The sequence below is a fragment of the Eschscholzia californica genome, unplaced genomic scaffold (genome assembly GCF_041429995.1).
Source record: "Eschscholzia californica isolate CP2 unplaced genomic scaffold, dmEscCali1.0.p SCAF_1, whole genome shotgun sequence".
Classification (NCBI taxonomy): domain Eukaryota; kingdom Viridiplantae; phylum Streptophyta; class Magnoliopsida; order Ranunculales; family Papaveraceae; genus Eschscholzia; species Eschscholzia californica.
Genome location: NW_028238198.1, coordinates 12,987,524 through 13,006,724, shown reverse-complemented (window position 1 = coordinate 13,006,724; position 19,201 = coordinate 12,987,524). Strand labels below are relative to the sequence as shown.

Here is a 19,201-nt window from a genome sequence, read left to right as displayed (position 1 = left end):
AGAGTCTTAAAGGAGGAAATATCTCCCCGAAGATCTATCACCTCGGCAGGATATCTACGAAGTATCCTTAAACATAGGAACTTCCTCTTACCCTAGGGTGTGTTTGATATCTCTCATTTTCATGGAAATAAAAGAATTTCCATGGAAATAGGTATTTCCACCGTTTGATACGAAGTGTAATTCCATGGCTTTAATTCCCTAGGGAATCCATTTCCATGAAATAGTCCACTTTTAATTCCTTGCTCCCCCCTCGGAATTAGTTTCTGTGGAAAGTCAAAAATCAAAATCAAAATAATTTAATATATTTGGATACTTGAAACCTATTATTTATCTCCATATATGTTCAAAATGATATTTTTACCATAAAATTTAGCAAAATAAATTTTTACTTATACATTGGGCAAATGACATTTTTGTCCTTCTTACCAAATGACACGTTTACAAAGTTGTCAAAATGACATTTTGGACTTTTATAGCCAAAATTACATTCTTACCCTTTTATAATATCAAATTGACCTTTTACCCTTATGTTGTCAAAATGACATTTTTACAAGGTAAAAATATCATTTTAAAAACGTAAGGTTAAAAATGTAATTTAGACAACATAAGGATGAAAATGTAATTTTCGCAAAAGTAAAAATATCATTTAGACTACATAAAGAGTAAATAAAAACTCTTAATTGAATATTACATTCCTAGTAGTTAGTTGTCAACCAAATAATAGAGTTCGTAATTCCACGGAATAATAAATGACTACCAAATGAAGGAACTCTTATTTCCACGGAGTAAATTCCGTGGAAGACTTTCCATGGAACTCTTGTATTTCCATTGAATTGTTTCCCTGATATCAAACACAACCCTAGATACGAGATAAACTCTAAAGAGAAACCCTAACCACGAACAGTGGAGACTTCCGTAACTGTAGATGGCAGCCGCCTCATCTACACCGTCAATCACAGTCGGTCTATCACAACCTATAAAAGGACCCCCTATCGTCTTCCACAAGACAGGTTCACTTTCACGGAGTAACACATACTCGCCCCCAAAAGGATCGATCCATTATCATTTTTTTACTGCAAAGAATAATTTGACTGTCTTGAGCGTCGAAGCGGTTTTCGAACCCTTTGCAGGTTTTTTCCCCAGGTTTTCAAGGAGTTTTGGAGCGAAGGAGTGGGAGCAGGAGCGAGGAGCATTTTAGACGGAATTCTATCATCACGGACGCTGTCATGCATCAAGTCCCTGTTTCTTGCTGATATAACGGAAGGTCATTTTTTAACATCAACAATACTAACACATTTTTCAGTAAAAGATAAAGTTTTTTCAAATATGACTACGATGTGGACCGTTTTTTTTTTAATCCAGATGAGGAAATATGTCATCCTTTTAGGGCAACTTCAATGTAGGGGTTCGGGCTCACAATTTTGGGAGCCTTGATTTTTTTTAACTCCAACGTCGGACTCCAACAGGAGCTCCCAAATCCAAATTATGTACATGTGTGGTGTAAGTGGGAGTGGGATTTTTGTTTCAATTTTCAACCATGAAATCATTGACTCTAAAAATCAAAATTTTGAATTTCAAATCATTGGCATGTATTATAATGCATAACATGATAATCGAAAATGAAAGACCTAATGCAACTACCATTTTTGAAGTATTCCAGAAGCAGTGTTTCCATTGGAGATATTGCTAAAGAAATGTTTGCTCGTCTTGAGCAAGTTAGAAGCAGCGAAGTTCATACACAATTAAGGCTAGATCTTATAGAGCACTTGTGGAATACCTAAGATCGCAACGACTGACAGATCTTCTATCGTTAATTTACTTATTTTTTTTTCTGTATTTCAGTTATATGCTTTTGGAGGGAGTTATGTATTTGGCTTTTCAATCAATGAAATTCTATTAAAAAATTACATTAAAAAAACCATTTAAAAATATTAATGATTTAATTTATTTATTTTTAAAACAAAAAAAAGTTAAATGGGTGGATCCCCATCCCACCTAGCCGCTACGAACTCCCAACTCATATACTTTTTTTGGGTTGGGAGCCCCCCAACCCGGGCTCCCAAATTTGAATTTGGGAGCCCCGGCCAAGCCAAATTGGAGTTGCCCTAGTAAGAAATTCTAAGTAACTTTAACCTTTCCTAACCAAAGTGGGGCATAGTGTGGTGGTCATCTGGTGAAATAGATACATAATCGTAGGGGTGGAAATCAGACGGGTATAGGTGTCCACGAGTATTGATACATGGGCTCAGGCGGATCAGATAGCTACATTCGTTGGCTATTAAGGTAGTCAGCTAAATCTTGCAGGCAATTTTGAAATGTACCTTGCCCGCCGCCCGTCCAAGCTCATTAAGAAGCTCGAGTAATTAGAGAATGGCGGGCTGGTAAGCCCGTAACTTGAAAAAGCTCACTTCTTCCACTCCTTTTATAAAGTCTCTAACACATTTCCTAGCCCTATAGAGACAATTAACGTGAGACTAAAACTAGAGTTGGAGAGGGGAAGAAACTTGACACAAGCCCAACTTGGAAGAAAGTCGACTAAACTAATCAAGACCGAGAGCCTTGGTAAAAATATCTGCGACCGAATCGGAAGATCGTAAGTGGGTGGTCTGATTCAACCCCGACTCTAACTTCTCACAAACAAAGTGATTATCCAATTCAATGTGTTTTGTCCGTTCGTGGAAAACAGGATTGACTGCAATATGCGTTGTGGCCATGTGATCACAGTGAACCAAAATTGGTTTCACAATGGGAATACGAAGATCCTGAAACAAGTATTGAAGCCATTTGGAGCTCAATAACCAAAACAACTAAGGCTAGATATTCTGCTTCCGTCGAAGAGCGAGATACAACCGATTGTTTATTAAACTTTCAGAAAACCGGCCTGGAGCCAAACCAGTAGCCGATTTGGTAAAACGGTTTCCCAAACCAGATGGGTTTTCCATCGAAGGGGAAAAGCAGCGGTGGACGGAAAGAAAAAGAAAAAATGGGGGAAAATAGTGGTGGCTGGATTTTGTTGTGGTGGTAGGAGATGAGAAGGAAGAAGAAGTGTTTATTAAGCTACCGAATTGATGCATTTGTAACGTTGTCTAAATTTATTAAGCTGACAACATGATCAGGATATATAATTGTCTATCCATTTCAAGATTTTTCTATTTTTAACTCTCTACGTGCTTTCAACAAGAAAAAAACTCTTTACGACACACTCTAGTTGCTACAAAAAAAAAACCTAAACCATTCTTACATATCTATAGCAAATTCAATTCAAAATAAGAACTAATTAGTTTAAGCTTATTTCTAATTCCAAACCAATTTCTTTTTGAGTTAACCAAATTCTATTCCATCCAGTGAAGTTCAATTTCAAAGTAGTTCCAATTCATTCCCAAAATGGAACATAAATTAAATAAATCAAACTAAAGCGGAATCTTGATTCAATTAAAATCTTTAGAAAGAGAAAAAAAGGCAGCAAAATCTTGATTGATTGTTATTTGTTCACGTGTTGTGCTTTTAAGATGTTTGTGTATATTTGGGAGCCATCAAACTTTTCTTTTATGAGACCTACATCATAATCCCGGGAGCTTCTAGATGCATGCTAAGTAGGAACTTCTAGATGAATATTAGGTGGAAGCGCTAAATTAACTCTCTATATAAACCTAGCCAAGTTCTTCTGTTTTCATCACTTTCATCTTGTTTTACAGTTCCCTCTTCTAACTTTCGTGATTTTTTTTATTACTTTGTATTTTGTGATTCTCCATTGGAGGATTGATATAAACAATAGAATAAGAGGGGACACCATCTCGAATATAGGTTTGTATTTTTTTTCCATCTTTTCTTTTCTATAATATTAATTTTTCTTTGTTTCTCCTGTCTTATCTTCTTACAGATTAAAATTGTTCTCTTAATTTTTTTTTGCATTTCCATGAGTTGATTTAATCTATTTTCATAATCAGTCTTAAATATATATATTTTTTAATATTTGTACAAATCGCTATCCAAAGATAATCAAAATAAATCTAAAGTTAATTTCATTTCATTACCTATTTCTTTTATTAAATGTTGAGTCATATCGACTTTTTCAAAAAACCTAAATCAGATTCATGCCTAAGATCAAATCAACTTATTAATTAATAAAAATTGTCCAAACTTATTCATGCCAAATGTTTTTGTGTTCCTAGTTGTCCTTGGTCTAACCCTTTCTGTTCTGTTCAGATTGTCTTCTGAAGAATTGATTGACATTACTGGAACAAGAAAGGAAGTGATCTAAACCAAGGTATGCAGTATGCTATATTTTTATTTTTTTGGCAATATATTTATGATCATTTTCCTGTCCTTACTACCTTCAAGATAGTATCTTTACCAATTAAATTGCCTAAAATGTTTCTTTTTCCTACAAAGTAAAGTTATTAGATAAGATTGTTCTTGAAAATCTAAAAATATTTTGTTCTTGAATGATTAAAATTTTGACTTTGTAGAGTTTGTAGTTGATCATATGAATTTAACTTCTCACGGAGAAGATGCTCGTCATTAAATTTGAGCTCATGAAGGCTCATCTAATGAAGTCACAGATCCGATTCCAACTCAAAGATATTTTCTTCAGGTAAAGTACTATTTTAAGATTTTAATCCTTAAATTATTTGTTTGGATTTATTTGTTCTGAACTGAAATATCGTTATTATTGATCTTGACTTTAACATATACTATTTTCATTTTGCTCGTTTGGTGGATTATATATAGTACGGTATTGTACGTGCCTGTAGGGCATTCATTAACAGCCTAGTGAAGCACATTCAGACATTCAGTAAGATTTATAAGAAATCAGTAATACCATGTTAGTTTACTATAGTTATCAAGCCTCATCACTATCACTTTGACAGTAGGGATCTGAGAAGGATTTACTAATTTTATATATAATTTCAAAAGAATATATCTAATATTTTATGTGGTGGTATTGAAAGTTTTTGTGATGTGGTGTTGGTGCAGTGATGGTAGAACCTCCACAAACTTTAGTTCGTTTGGATGTCCTTCGAATCGTCCAATCTCAAAACAAAAGAAAATGGTTGGGTTGGAAGGTATTCACTGAGCAAGAGGAAGTTCGTCTAATGAAGGAAGTATACTACAGAAGTCCAGGATTTCTCAGACCCAGAGAATGACATAAGAGGCCGAACTCAAATAACGTGCAAGAATAGGTGTATAACCTTGTTCCATCCGTTTCCAGAAGAACGAAGGTAATGGCACTTGGAATGTGCGTTGGTCAAGGTAAGGGAAATACTTGGATGATCGAAAAAAATTACGCAGAACATGATAACCATACAAGAAAGGTCGTAAAATTGTGGAAGAATTGTTGAAGTTGACCATTTTGGTTATATTTATGAGATTTATAGTAATTGGTGTAATTTGAAACTTGTATCATATTGAGAGATATTTATAGTATGTATGTATGTATGCATGAATTTTGTAATATAAATTAAAGTTAACTGATTTTGCGATTCTACCCTTTTCTTTCATAGTTAATATTTTTATTCTAATACAATCATATTCATTCGTTTTCATGTAAATTACAACGACTCTATTAAGACTACAATATGGATTGAGCAGCCAACCCGATTGCAACAGTGAAAACTCAATTTCTGGAGCGTGAAGATGGTTTAGTATTACTTATCTTTTGATAATTCTAGTACTTATCTTATTTGATTACTTGTGAGAAGATTTACCTGAACTACTTTTTAATAAACTACTAAGACTTTTTTTCCAAGTTCATATGGTATAAGAGCTAGTTTGATTTTTTCCTCTTTGAATATGACTACTCCTAGTGATATGAGTTCCAAGACTACTACGACAATAGCTCCAGATTCATCTCTTGATTTTTAGAGTGTTTGTTAAAGTGTCCCATTGGAGATGCTCTCAGCCTTTGGATTCGTTGATTGAAATATATTACACGTTTAGTCATTAATCGCTTTTACATTTAGTGATTAATTAATTGTTTTTACTTCAATTCCTCAATGGAGTGCTACTGGGTCTCGAAACAGTGCTATTGGCGCCCCATTTTGCCCTGAAAATCATCAAAACAAAACATCCAGACCAACGGTTCTTGCCCCTTCATCTTCTTTGGCATAAATGTTACGACATACGTTGATCGTAGTCGACTTCGAAAAAAATAAATAAAAAAAAAAAAATCTTCTTTGGCATCATTTGCTCTCCCCCAACCCTAATGCCTCTATCCCTCCATCTCCATCATTATTATTATTCAATTTTTCAGTTATTGTGTCCATATCCTCATTATACTCGCTCTAAAATGCATTAAAATATGCTTGGAGATAACCAAATCGATGAAAGTATGAAACTCCCATTCGGTTTGTCGCTAAAATCAGGTAGGTTTTTTTTTCCTCTCTTCATTTGATTCTTCTTCTCATATTTTTCTCTAATAAAATCACATTGTCATCATTCAATTTCTCCACAGATCGCCCTTCTTAAAGGTAGATTCCTCTCTTTTTCTTTTCAGTTTTTTTTTGTCTAATTTGTTTCTGAAAAACTAATCTCTTCCTAAATAGTTAAAATGATTCAACTAACATGTCCATTGACTGGTCTGGAGTAAGTTTTATTCTTTGATTTATACAACTGAAATTTATTTTCATTATCTCTTCAATATGGCTACAATTGAAGCTTATTTCGAAGGTGAAGTATTACTTCTTCGATCATCTTTATGACCATTCTCAATTTGTTTTCCTTACAGAATACAATTGATTTGGGCGTTTAACTCTCCATCGATACGGCTACAATTGAAGCTTATTTCGAAGGTGAAGTATTACTTCCTCGATCATCTTTATGACCATTATCTCTTCAATATGGCTACAATTGAAGCTTATTTCGAAGGTGAAGTATTACTTCTTCGATCATCTTTATGACCATTCTCAATTTGTTTTCCTTACAGAATACAATTGATTTGGGCGTTTAACTCTCCATCTAGCACAAGCATTCCCGCTCCAATCTTTCATCTAAGGAGGTTAGTCATTATTCTTCAGTCTGTCTATTGATTTATGTTGTTAATTTCTTATCGTTTTTTATTGGTTTATGTTGTTCAAATGTATATTTTTGTGCATGAATATGGATATCATATGTTGTTGATTGCTTTTCGGGGTTACATTGTTTATTTGGATAATGAAATAATGTGAGCTTTCTTCTCACATTGATTTACAGTTTAGTTTTTTTTTATCAGAAACTAGGGTTTCTTTGGCCGTTTTAAGTTCGATTCATTTTCACTATGATATTCAAGGAGATATTCATAAAACTGCAATAAAACTGAAGGTCTCTACTGTATGAATTAGGATTTGGAGGTGATGCTAAATCTTTGTCGCAGTAGACATAACTTTTAGATTAGTCTAATTTGTATAGCTTTTTTTTTAAATGAAAAGGAGTGATATCTTTACTATGCTTTACATGACATCCCAACTAGGTTGGCACCTCATGGAGCATCTATCATTAGATATCATCACCTGATATTATTAATTTTTTTTATGAAAAATAATTACAAATAGAAGGGGGGGACTTAAAGCCTGACCCTAATATCAAAAGATCTCATAACGTACCTAAGAATCAAAGTCATCTAAACCTATACGAAGAAATACCATTTACATCTTTGTGGACAAAGGGTAGAATAAAATTTGGCGCAACACTCCACCAATTAGCATTTGCCAATGAGCAACCTTCATTTGCTAGCCGATCAGCAACATCATTTCCTTCTCTGTAAATATTTGAGACTCGAAACTCCATCTCTCTAATCCGATCTAAAATGTTTCTCCAATGGTTCTACAGACGCCAAGGAACTATGGAGATGTTACTAAGTGCTTGCAAAACTAACATAGAATCGCATTCCAACCAAATCTTCTTCCAACTTCTGGTCCACGCCATATTTACAGCATGTACTACAACCATCAACTCTGAGTAGACCGAGTTTTAAATAACCAAAGGTATTGCAAAGCAACCTAATACAAAGCCTCTGTTATTTCTAAATATCCCACCACAATCAGAAACCCCTGGATTACCTTTCGATGAACCATCTGTGTTGACTTTTACCCAGCTGGCTAGAGGCATGTGCCAATCTACTTGTATGATTTTATGTGCTTTTCTTGGGCGACCCGTCACTTTAAAATAACGAAGAATAGTAATTTCTCTCATTGAATTTTGCATAGAACCGCTAACTAACCGCCCAGACTCAAAAGTAAGACGACAAATGATCGAGACCGCTTTGGGGATATCCGGAATGGTATTATCAAAAAGGCAAGAATTCCTGGTCTCCCAAATAGTCCAGAAAGCCGAGATTACTGTCGATAAATATAGGCCTTCAACCTGCTCTGAGAAGCCAGATGTGAAGACTCCCTCAATCAATTGAGTGTTTGATATTACGACCAAATACAGAACCGACACAAGCCCAAATCTTTGATGCAAATGTACATCCATAAAATAAATGAGATATACTCTCTCTCATCTGACAACAGAGAGAACATCGAGATGCTAAAGAGCAACCCATTTTCATAAGAATGTCTTCAGTTGGAAGGCGATTATGCATGACTCTCCATACTAAAAGTGACCGGCGAGGGGGTACATATTGTCGCCATATTCTCTTACCCCACTCTACTGCTGAATGGCGGGGACGCATAAACTCATAAGCATCTTTAAAACTTAACTCACCTGAATGCAACAAATCCCAAACTAACTTGTCTTCATGTTGTGTTATAGGGATTACAATATCCTGAATTTGTCTCACCAGGTCTGGAAATTGTAACTCCAACATATTCGGAATAGACCAATTACCAGATGTAATGAAAGAGGATACTGTAGATTTGAGGCGACTATGAAGTGATTCAGGAATTCTTAACATTTCAACTATGGTGGAATCGAGCCATCGGTCACACCAAAAATTGATTCCGGTACCATTACCAAGCCACCTTGAGCGAAGAGAAATAATACTAATTTTATTCTTCAATCCTGGCCAAATTGAGCAACATTTATATGAAGTAAATCGCCCAGATGGACAAAATCGAGCTCTCATCCATTTAGCCCAATGAGCCGAATTGGATGCCATTCACCATGCTAATCTAAGCAAAGCCCCTTCATTCAACGTAAATATGTATCTAATACCAACACCTCCTTCTTCAATCGGAGCACAAAGTTTTCGCCAGGCAACAGTTATTGACTTTGATTCCGTAAATATGTAACGTGTTTTTGTAGTGTGTTTGTCTTTACTTTTCATATTTTGAATTAAATATATATGGTGAAGATATCAACTCGCCACATATTATACAATTCATTAACATAACTCTATTATGTAGATACAATGAGAAATTTTTATAAGCTAATGTCATTCATAATTATGCTTTCGTCTTATTAGTTTCTTTAACTTGATCTCAACCTTCTTCCAAGAAGCAACTCCTCCCGCCGTCTGACTTGCTCATAATCGCATTGCTTTTGATATTTTAGTTCTACTACTAGCAGTTTGTTGATAATCTAATAACCTAGATGCGTTAGTTATTTTTATTTTTTTAGAACTTGAATATTCGGGAGCGACAAAGTCGTTGGGTGCCTTTAGTTGCGTAGTTATGTAAGTTAATTGGTAAATATTGCCATGATTATTCAGTTAGTGATGCTTGGGGAATAACAATAAAAAGAAGAAGAAGACAAGCAGAAGAAAAGAGAAAATGGGGGAGCGACAGTCAGGGCGCCGGGCGCGTGGGTGGCTAACCCAGGTCGTATCTGGCGCCAACAGGCACCCGACACGAACAACAAATTCGCTGGATATATACCTTTGGAAGCTCCCTAAATAGTTCTGTAAGTTAATTGTAAAATATTTCCATGATTATTCAGTTAGTGATGCTTGGAGAATATATATGATGTGCCAAGTTAGTTCACCTCGACGGTTAAAAATTTCCCATTAATTTAGTCAAGTTTGAATTTATTTAGCAAAATCATTTTAATTTCATTTATTCTATATGAGATATACCATTAGAGATGGAGGTCGTTGAAGAAGCCATTTAAATCCAAAGATTCTGATACGAGAACCATGATTTCTACAAAAGTGGTTAACGATGAAAGCCTCCAGTATGGTGTTTACACATCGACGCACGGTGATGTGAAATTATAGAAGTTTTCACTTCAATTTTATCAGCACGGAAGTGATGTCAGTGCCTCATATCATACTAGGCATATCATTGCACTAGAGTGATGGGATGGGTTCAGTTCCGGTGGTTGAACTCCTACTTATGGAGGATGCCCGCCTTAATGTTGTTGATTTGTGTGGAACTAGATTAACCCATGTTTCTTTTAACTTCTGGAATACTTTCTCCTCAATAAAAGGGATAAAAGTGATGGCTATTGCAAATTCAATATATTTGATAGTTTTTGTGATGGATAATGGTTGCATGAATACTGAAGAAGTAAATTGGAGAGTAGGGTTAGTTTATCTTGGTACCTTTTTCTTCGAATAACAATGTGATAAAAGATTCCCTTCAAACAATTGAAATGATTTAGAAATGAACAAAAATAGCATAAAGAGATAAAAAAGATTTGCTAACCAAATCATGCGTCCAACAAGTTTGACCTAATATTTATGCCAAAAACTAGAAATCTTACACAAATATATCACATTTTGCTATGTAGTCTTCATGACCTAGTCGTGACTTAAGGTTTTAATAAAATACTTTACATTTATAGGTTATCTTACTGTTAAGGAGTTGGTGGAGAATTTTGAGTTTTTAAGTCTACCAAACTTAAGCATTTATAACTTTTTTTTTTTCAAATGTCAACATTGTCATGATGTGCAATTGTCTATCCGTCTCAAGATTTTTCTATTTTTAACTCTCTACGCACACTTTGCAACAAAAAAAACTCTCTATGTACAGTGTACGTCGTACACTTTAGGTGTGACGTAAAAAACTAAATCGTTTTTATGTCGGTATAGAATTCAATTCAACTTAAGGACTAATTAGTTTCAATTTATTTCCAATTTCAAACCAACTTCTTCTGGACTTGACCCAATTCAATTTCATCCAAGATCATTCAGTTTATGTTCAATATCATAACCAAAAGGCATTCACCAATTTCAATTGATTTCCCTGTACGAAACCAAATGGTTTTATATCCCCAAATCAGATTCATTTTTTTGTCCAATCTCATAACCGCCATCAATCATAACCATTTTCGACTATTACCAAATATTCCTGTGCCGAAGCAAATCTTTTAGTTTCTCATCCAGTGAAGTTCGATTTCAAATTAGTTCCCATTCATTACCATAAGGGAACATAGATCAAACTAGAGGACAATCTTTCAATTAAAATCATTTAAAAGAAAAAAAGGAAGCAAAATCTTAAATTTATATAATGACTAAAAATACTTTTGACGAAACAAAGAAACTCAGAGTGGGGTTGGTAGACTTGGAGTTTATCTGTTGTGCCAACGAATATCGCAATCTTATATGATTATTACTTCTTCACATACTTTTTTTTAATTAAAGTGTTTGACAACATATTTGGGAACCCACCAAAATTTTCTTTTGTGGAATTCACATTATTATCGAGAATCTTCTAGATGCGTGTTAAGTGGGAGCTTCTAGAAGAATGTTAGGTAGAAGCGTTGAATTAGTTCTCTTTATAAAAACCTAGCCAGGTTCTTTTGTTTTCATCAGTTTCATCTTGTTATCAGTAGATCTCTTCATTCCCCTCCTCTAATCTTTGTAAACTTTTTACTACATTGAAATTCTTCTCATTGGAGGATTCACAAAAATAGTAGAACCAGAAAGGGTACCATCTCAAATATAGGTTTGTGTTTTCTTTTTATTCTTTTCTTTTCCAAATTTTGTTTCCTATAGTTCATTTATGTATAGTTTTTATTTGTTTCTCTTGTCATATATTTTTTACAACTTAAAATTTTGTTTTCGGTGAGATATATTTTTAGTTTCTCAATCCTTATATTTTAGTTTGTAATTTTTGTTGTTCTCTTAATCATTTTTCATTGCACTGAATGATTCAATCTATTTCCATGTTCGCTTTTAAATTATTTTTTAAGTTTTATTTCAAATCACAACCTAATTTTAAAACTGAATAAAAAGAAATCTCATGTTAGTTTCACTTCATTACCTATACCCCTTATTCTATGTTGAGTCATATCGTTTTTTTTCCTCTCAGATCATCAATTCTATGTCTTAAATCAGATCAAATATATTTCCAACATCAAATCTACATTAAATATTAATAAATAAAAATTGTCCAAACCTGTCTGGGCCAAATTTATTTCCAAGATCCATCAAATCTACATCGAATATTAATGAATGAAGTTAGATTTTTATCAATAAATGGATGGATTCATAAAACTACATTTTTAGAAACGGGTTGTGGTATAATAATTTCCCCTCCTCACAAGTCACAAATAGTAGGATGTTAATTTAACTAATATATCTATCTTCCCTATTGTTATATGGATCGATTCATAAAATTAGTATATTAATCTATTTTAACTTTACAGAGATTATGGTTGGTTATATGAATTAAATTTCTCAACGAGAAAATGATCGTCATTAGATTTGAGCTCATGAAGATTCGTCTAACTGAAGTTATCCTAAATATGAGGTCAGAGGTCCGATTCCGACTCACACATGTCTCTTCCTGGTGGTCGACCCGGTATACCAACATTGTTCCTTCGGATCGTAACACAAACATCTTCACCCACATTTATGCGGTCGATATAACTCCACTTATTTGGTGTAGTATAAGCACACCCCATCAGATATGGTATCCAACATTATCTTTGCCAATTTTAACAATGTTCCCTTACCATTATAGGAAAGGTCTAGTTTGAAACTTGTATCATTTTGAGAGAGATTATAGTATGTAAACTTGTATCACTTTGAGAGAGATTTATAGTATGTAAGTATGAATTTTGTAATATAAATTAAAGTTTACTTATTTTTGTGATTCTACCCTTGTTTCCATAGTTATAATTCTACCCTTTTTTCCATAGTTAATTGTGTTACTCGAAACAGAATCATTTTTACGACGGCACATAAATCAATTAAACTTAGGGACTTATTAATTTCAATTTATTTCCAATTCGAAACCAACTTCTTTTCGACTTCACCAATTCAATTTCATCTTAGATCATTTAATTTATGTTCAACGTCGTAACCAAAAGGCATTAACCAATTTCAATTGATTTCGGTATGCTAAATCCAAATAGTTTTATATCCCCACAACAGATTCAGTACTTGTTCAATTTCATAACATGCATCAACCATTTTCAGATAATTCTCAAATATTCCTGTGCCAAAGCAAATCTTTTGATTATTCCATCTAGTGAAGTTGGATTTCAAATGAGTTCCCATTCATTATCAAAAGGGAACATAAATCAAAACTAAAGGGAATCTTGATTCAATTAAAATCATGGCAAAGAAAAAAAGAAGCAAATCTTAACTTTGATGACTAAAATTATTTTTGACGAAACTAAGATACTCGGGGTTGGTAGAGACTTAGAGTTTATATGTTGCGCCTACAAATATCACAATCTTACATGATTATTACTTGTTCACATACTTTTTTTATTAAAGTGTTTGGCAACATATTTGGGAACCCACCAAATTTTCTTTTATGGAATCCACATTATTATCGAGGAAGCTTCTAGATGCGTGTTAAGTGGAAGCGCTAAATTAGCTAAATTAGCTCTCTCTATATAAACCTAGCCAGGTTCATTTGTTTTTATCAATTTCATCTTGTGTTCAATAGACTTCTTCATTCCCCTCCTCTAACCTTTATAATTTTTTTACTACCCTGTCAATTCTTCATTGGAGGATTCATAAACACAGTAGAACTAAAAGGGACACCATCTGAATATAGGTTCGTGTTTTCTTTTTATTCTTTCTATTCCCAAGTTTTTTTTCTGTAATCCATTTACGTTTAGATTTTATTCGTTTCTCTTTATTGATGAAATGATAAAATCTTGGATTGATAATGTGAGATTACAGATATATAGAGGAGGTTGTTAGAGATTCTGTTATGAATCAGTTAGGGTTGTTAGGTTGTTATGAACGTATGTTCCAGTGTGACAGGCCACACCATAGTGAATACAACACAACCCTAATACTTAATAAACTAACACTCTTTGTACACTCCTCTTACACTAAGTTTACACTATAGTCATTATCCCCCCTCAAGATGAAATGGGCTGAGAAGAACTTTCAGCTTGGACTTCAAATCAAGAAACCTTGGAGATGAGAGAGCTTTAGTAAAAATATCAGCTGGCTGAGCAGAAGTCTTAATATATGCAACCTTGATTCGACTATTGGACACTAACTCCCTTATGAAGTGAAAGTCAATGGCTAAATGCTTCATCTTGGAGTGAAAAACTGGATTAGAAGCCAGAGACAAAGCATACACATTATCACACCAGAGAGTTGGAGATGAAGGAAGAAATACATGGAGATCCTTGAGAAGATTGCAAATCCAAACAGACTCAGTTGCACATTGTGCCAGACTTCTATATTCAGCCTCCGTGGAAGACCTTGCTACACTAGATTGCTTCTTAGTAGACCAAGATAATGGATTGGAGCCAAGATAGAGAATGTATCCACCAGTTGACTTACTAGTAGATAGATCACCATCCCATTCTGCATCTGAGAATCCAGTTAATGTCATATCTCCCTTCCTAAAGGTAATACCATGATGAAGAGTACCTTTGAGGTACCTAAGGATTCTTTTAACAGCAGCAAGGTGATTCTCAGTTAGAGAATGCATATGTTGACAAACCTGGCTGACAGCAAAACAAATATCAGGTCTTGTCCAAGTCAAGTACTGGAGAGCTCCAACCAGAGACCTATAAGATGTAGGATCAGCTAGCAATGGGCTATCAGTTGGTGTCAATTTAGAACCAACAGTAGCAGGAGAAGAACATGGTTTAGCTCCAATCATGTCACTTTTCTTAAGTAAATCCAAAGTATATTTGGTTTGAGTTAACCCCAAGCAATGAGTGTCTCTTTTAACTTCCAAGCCCAAGAAATAGTGTAAATCACCCAAATCCTTCATAGAGAAAGAGGTGCTGAGTGTAGGGATTTACACCCTTCTACTAGTGTTTATAGCGGAAATATGACATCTAATGTCTACACTAGTATTCCCAGGATCACATGCAAAACTAGTAATTAATCTAATGGAGATAGTAGATTACCTTAATCGCTTTTCCCTCGAACTAGTTGAATTGATTGAAGAAGACCAAGAGCTTCAAGTGTAGCTCCTCTACTTGGGACACGAGCAATCAATTTGATCTCCCACCTTGTTGTATAGCTAGCATACCAATGGTGGTTGGAAGAAGAACTCCTTTCTTCTTGACTAGATAGATAGTTAATGGGAATTAGCTAACTTTCTCCTCTCTACTTGATGTGGTAGAGTAAGAAAGCTTAAAGAGAAATTCCACACCTTATTATCTGCCCTAAGAGTGTTTATATAGAACCCTAATAAGAATCCACCTCCTTTTAGGTTTCCTAAAACACCCTTTAGAATAAGATTTAGGGAAATAGTCGAAAATAGCAACTATTGGTATTTTCTCAATTCCCTAAGGAGGAGGTGCCCAAACACCACGAAAATTGGTAGATATAATGTTTATTATATCAGCAACTAACCCTAAAAAATTCAGCCCAATCCGAGTCCTAGAAGTACCCGAACCGGTCTAGGCCCAAAAACCCTGTTTTTGGCCTTTTTGTACTATCTTTGCCTAATTCCTTTTTAGGCCTATGAGATATGTTTATGGGACACTCCCATGATTATATCTCACTCCCACTAGTCATATCCTAGATCAATTTGTCACTCTTATGTGTAACCCGTTGTAGGATCCGATCGAAGTTAGCCGCGAATTACTTCATAATTCGACGATCGTAGTTGGTCTCTAGCTACAACTCTACGATCCCTAAATCAATCGGACTTGATGATCTTCCACATCAATTGTCCTATCCGACAATTTGTTCGCATTGTCACCTTGGTCGAAGGACATCTCCTTCAACTCCTTCAGACTCCCACTTGGACTTAGAACAAGTGCAATGCCTCGATTCTCGTGTCAATTTAGTATCCCATCTGATACGTCACGTCATTCAGACTTTCTTGATATCCGAGTACAACTGTAAAAGACAAACGATTAACTTTAATCCGTTTGAGCGCGGCCACGCATTTTCAGTTGTTACTCATCAAGTGGCCTTGAGACACTTTGTACCTAATGTGATTAGGGTGACACAATCCATTCTTGCGCTCCCACTTAACTTCATGTCTATCCTGTCCTTCCCAGTATCCGTCTTTATAACCTCCTTTTACGGCGCGGCGTTTAACGGAACCAAAGTCGGGCATTCCTTACATAAGATGAGTGGAGCACTCATGTTTTGAGGAATCTCTCCAATTGTCTTTATGAGAAGTATTGACGTTCATCACGAATGATGTACTTCTCATTTGAGGGTTATCCAGTGTATAAACCTTTTACACACCCACGTAGTCGAATAGAATATACTATTCATATAGCCCATGAAACTGCGCTATCCCATCGACTCCCGTGCTAGTCTTCGTGAGTCATTGTTGTCCATGCAATGACCTGGACCAGGGATTTTTGATAATAATTATTCCAGGTTCACTTAATAGGGTTTCATTCATCAGATCACGTATCTGACAAACCTATTCGGAATGTTTTATTATCGATGGACTGTCGTTTAAACACTAAACCAAGTTTAGACGACTGGTGAAATAATTCTTATTATTTCTGATAACGAGAGTTGTAAATCTGAGCCTCTTCCGTAAAACTCCTTTTACCCACTCAGTTTTACTTGTCGAGGTTTAAAATTATACCTCATGCCTTAGACTGTGTATGAATCTCATACTATGTCTAAGGTGACAGTTTAGTTTGACTACCGTGGTAGTCGGTTTTAAACTTTGCTTATTATCAATTAATTTGAAGATTACTATCTTTAAACTTGATAATATCTAGTAATCTTTACTAGAGTTAAGGCCTTTAATTCTTTGTGTAGTATTTGCAACAGTTCCCGGCTTAAAACACTTTTAGCCTACTTTCCTTCCATGTCTGGAAGTTTGCTACGATGACATGTTCAACTTTGTACTACTTCATCCTTTAGCCTTCTAGGATGTACTAAGTAGTGTTTCGGTTTTCCAATCCGAATTCGGATGTTTAAATGCTAATCATGTCCAACATGATTGACTTTATGTTTTCGAACATAAATGTCTCTCTCATGCGTGCTAGCTCATCGGTGTCTTTTAGACTCCGAGTTTTGCAACGCCCTCTGTCATGAGTTTTTGGGTCGAAATTCTTTTAGACTTTCCGAGTCTTAGATTTTCTGTTTCGGATCTCAAGCATCTCAGCGTACTGAGTCTCTCTAATCCTATCATCCTTTTGATCTATGCTTATAGATCTTCAGATGCCCAAAATGGCATTTTATCCTTTTGTGTGTGGTCCTTTATTGAGTCAGTTCGTTACTGTTATACAACACCTTATGTCGTACTCAATCTTTTGTATGTACTCTGCATACGGACCCAGAAGGTTTGTTTACTCCCACTTACCTTCTTGAAACTCGTGATTCAAGATTTTCTTCATTCTCCAGGAATCAAATTTCTCTGATTGCCTTTTGAATCGAAGATTCTAACTCTTGCGTGCTTTTAATCCGTCGATAGATTTCTGAAGCATGCTTGTGGACATAACTTGATTGGAAGAATCTTTATTCTTCTTGTCTCGTTTCGGGAAACACGAATGTTTCCATCCTTCTCAGTTTTCTATTTTGGAAAACCAATTTAGGTCTTTTGTTGACTTAAATTATCAAGCTTCATGTCTTGACGAGATATGGATTCCACGATGATTTTGGCTTCTAGCCAAAATCTAGAGTCAGTTTCCGTTTCTGCGCAGGTCTTTTATCTCTTCAGAAATAACCTTTATTTTCTGTGTCTTTGAGATTTGACCTTTTAGGGCTTTTGAACAACAATTTGGAATTTTCTCAACTACTTTGAGATATTCCTTTAGAGACACTTTCACTTGTTTTGAGAGTTCTCCGGCGAATGACATTCGCTTTTGTGCGGTGGGTTTATAAGATCATATCTTTAACCTTTCCTTTTCCAAGGAGTCGCAGTTTGTTGCTCTTGGTCGAATTTAATCGACTTGTACAAGTTTCATGATTGTTCTTCATGACCCTCCATGATTTTTCTCATGATCGAATTAAATCGACTTGTACTTTTCTCCCACATATTCTTTTAATAATTAGTGTTTTCTCCCAGACTACTAGGTGTGCTAATTATTAGAAGAATACTATCATGAGCAACAAACACTCTGTTCTCTTGATTAGTTATGGAAGAAACCCAAATTTCTTTTAAAAGAAATTGCGTCAGATATTAGCTAGTTTTGTAATGCTTTTACAAGCTTAGCTGTTAGACGGAATTTTGGTAGTTTTGTGAGAAGCTATGTCTAGACTAAATGGATTTTGGAGGATAAAGTTTGATTCGTGTTCTTCATCTTAATCCTTTTGGACACTCCAAATATGGATAGGTTAGAAGTACGTTTGAAGATCAATCTCTGTTTTTGACTCAAGGCTTTCTTTCTTGTCAGTTTGATTCATGTTTTGGTTATAGTGGACTTGTTGTCCTCATCCCTTACGATTGGGATGAACCTATCTTATAGGTTTTTGACCAAGTTTAGAATCTTTTGGTATAGTTTGTTAAACTTAGCACTTATTAACATCTCAATTTAGAAATAAAATTCTTTATTGATTCTCCATAATACTTAGTACAGAGATGATGTTAAAAAACTAGAAAAACGATTAATCTAGAATAGTGCCTAAAGTAGACTTCGATCCCTTTCAGCATCCTTAGCAGTCGAGGCTTCTGCTCCCTCTTGGATCTTGTCTTCCTTAGCCAAATACTCAGTTCCCAGCTGCGCCTGTACATTCATAATGAAAGGGCAATTTTAGGTATTACATACCATAATTTTGGGAATTTTACAGTATTTGATAAGTTAACTGTTTATACCTGAATTGGAAGCTACTGTTCCATTCTTTTTGTCCTCCAAGAACTTAGGGCAGTTTCTTTTCCAGTGGCCTATGCTACTGCAGTAGAAACATCTTGACGTAGATTGAATACCTTTGTTTTGAGGTTTAGCAATACGTTTGCCTTTTCCTTTTAACGCGGGTTTCTTCTTCTGC

The 19,201-nt window shown here is 35.0% G+C and overlaps 2 long non-coding RNA genes across 2 annotated transcripts; both read left to right on the top strand.

The window, feature by feature from the left end:
* Positions 1-6,216: 6,216 nt before the first annotated feature.
* LOC147564242 (uncharacterized) lies at positions 6,217-6,998 on the top strand. The gene is made up of 4 exons (XR_015237446.1): positions 6,217-6,365; positions 6,455-6,470; positions 6,728-6,791; positions 6,926-6,998. It is a non-coding gene; the product is annotated as an uncharacterized LOC147564242 (long non-coding RNA).
* Positions 6,999-11,695: 4,697 nt separating this feature from the next.
* On the top strand, positions 11,696-12,943 carry LOC147564241 (uncharacterized). Its single transcript, XR_015236808.1, has 2 exons — positions 11,696-11,804; positions 12,508-12,943. It is a non-coding gene; the product is annotated as an uncharacterized LOC147564241 (long non-coding RNA).
* The last annotated feature ends 6,258 nt before the right edge of the window (positions 12,944-19,201 follow it).